Genomic DNA, 2,408 nt, shown 5'->3' with positions numbered 1-2,408 from the left:
CATGATGTTATCATTGGCAGCATTAAGCAAAAGAGGTAATTAATGGGTGATCAATATTATATCATCTTTGATTTTTTGGCAATAGCCATTCTAGTTCAATATTATATCATCTTCAATATTGAACTAGAATGGCTATTGCCAAAAACAAGAAGACTAGAAAGTCTTGAAATAAGACTAAGGACTAAAAAGACATTGACAAGAATAAAGAAGGCTTCATTCTTGCCTCCATATATACTCTTAACTAGGAGCTATATGGTAATATCCTATAAGACCTCAAAAACGTGTTGACTTTACAAAACACATATTTTAACTTGCAAGGCAAGTTTTCTATAAGTGCGCCACATAATTAACTTGTTCTCCAAGCTACCAACATGTGATTAACTTGTTGACCAAGTTTCTAACCTTCTAATCAACTACAAATGTATGTAAAGTCTAAGCAACATCTATGAAGTTTCTAGAAAGCTTATCTAGAAGATATTATATAACTAACTTGCTTTTATTCATTTTTATCTATTTCTACCTAATCATATAGGTATTCATTAGAATACATATGTATATTTGTGACATTATTCCTCTTTCTAGGAATAAATTCCACGAGGTAATTAAAGAGAGAGAGAAAGAAAAAAAGAAAAAGAAAAGACTAGGATGAATCTTTAGCAGCCGGATGGATGCCAGCTGGATATCTTGGAGGAGGCTGCTGGAGTCCGAGGTAGTTTTGAACCCCGGCCGCATTCTGCTTTCCTCCCCAATTCGGCAGTGTTGCGGTAGAGACCAGCATTGTTGTTTGTATTTTCTTTCTTTTTTTTCTCTTCCATGCGATAGCCGATTCAAAGTCTATGCGTGGCGGAGATTCAACTGCGGTCGACTGGAGTTTGGCTGGTGGTGGCTCGCGTTATTGACGACAGTGTGGCGATGGTTTGAGTTCTTCGATCCTACAATGTTTTGGTGACAATAGCAGTGTTGTTGCGGTCAGTGTTCCCTTCTTGTTCTGATTTTTTTTGTTATGTTCTTTCGGGCTCTGACTGTTACAGTGCTTCTGGTGGTTTGTTTTTGGGGTTTGTGTTCCTTCATCAAGGGCATTATGGGTGTGCTTTTATGCTCCGATCGACTATGTGGTGTGTTTTGTCCTCCTGCACCATGGAGCTCTTGGGGTGCTCTCAGGCGGCATCTTGTTTTTTCTCAAAATGTACGTGTGGTGGCATGGTTGTCGATATCTGATCAATAGCTGCCGATCTTTGAAATGGTTGTTTGGCTAGTAGGGATCAAATTAAACAAATCTAGCGGGAGCACTTCTCTTCCTAGGTCAATCTAAGTAGCGAACGACGACAACAACATTCTAAATCGTTTATCAAACTTCAAATTGGACAGTAGTAGCATACACTTAGTGCAAGAGGGTGAAGCGAATTCAGCAAACAATAGGAAGAAGAAGGTGAGTTGAACTGCCAACGACTGGAGTGCAAAAAATCCTTGACGTTATTCTATTGTTGCAAGTCGAGGTAAAGGAGAAAGAATGACGTTCCTGGTTGCGGTTGGATGGTGCACGGGTCGAGAATGCGACCCGACCCTGATCACAATGTTCAAGTATTAAGCTTCGCATCTTGGGAACTCATGATTTTGTGAAATCATGGAGACATTTGCTGAAGTCTTTTCGTTGTTTTGTGCCGAGGGTTGCACTGTTGTAGAGTAGTTGAATTGCTAGAGGTAGATCAATTGCTGCTAGTATGGTTTTTTTTTCCATATCACCGTCCTGGCCTGTATGCAGGGTCGATATTAGAACTCCGTAAGGCCCAGATTGATACTTAGGATTTTAAAAAAGAGAAAAATAAAATAAAATAAAATACTTGATCTTGCGCTTTGGCTTGAATCGGTGTTAATCTATATATAAAAAAATAAAAATAAAAAATAAAAAAACACATGGAAGCAAGCTATTTAGTCATAACTGTTGTAGCTGCCATGTCGACACCCAAGGTGTTGATTCGAACTTGAAATCTGCCACCATTGCGAGTTGGAGTGTGGAATTGGTAGATTTGTTCGTGCATTGGGCACCTTATTATATCGATTGGTACGGGTTTTATTTTTTTTTTATCTTCAAGTTGGTTGCTGTGATCTGACAAGTGGACGACGGTGGTGGCTTCCTTCAACCGGTGACCAGGCGGTAGAGTGACTAAGCGGAGTGTAGCAGACAAAAGCGAACTCCACCAGGTCGGTGAAGAATCCAGGGCGGGTGACACCGATTAGGATAGCTTTTGGTTGGAAGTGATAAGAAATAAAATAATCAAAACTAGAACTAGGTTAAAAGTAGATGGGTTTTATTTGGATGGAAATTAAATAAAGGATAAATTATTTAATTATAGATGGAATTTAAGCTTACAAATGGATGAGAAGTCATTTGAGGATGAAAAAACACT

At 39.0% G+C, this 2,408-nt stretch overlaps 1 long non-coding RNA gene across 1 annotated transcript; it reads left to right on the top strand.

Moving 5' to 3' along the window:
* Nucleotides 1-714: 714 nt before the first annotated feature.
* LOC149986636 (uncharacterized) lies at nt 715-1,850 on the top strand. The gene is made up of 2 exons (XR_016500128.1): nt 715-968; nt 1,260-1,850. It is a non-coding gene; the product is annotated as an uncharacterized LOC149986636 (long non-coding RNA).
* The last annotated feature ends 558 nt before the right edge of the window (nt 1,851-2,408 follow it).

Source organism: Physcomitrium patens, chromosome 22, assembly GCF_059467195.1.
Source record: "Physcomitrium patens ecotype Gransden chromosome 22, ASM5946719v1, whole genome shotgun sequence".
Lineage (NCBI taxonomy): Eukaryota > Viridiplantae > Streptophyta > Bryopsida > Funariales > Funariaceae > Physcomitrium > Physcomitrium patens.
This window is presented reverse-complemented; position numbering and strand designations above follow the sequence as displayed.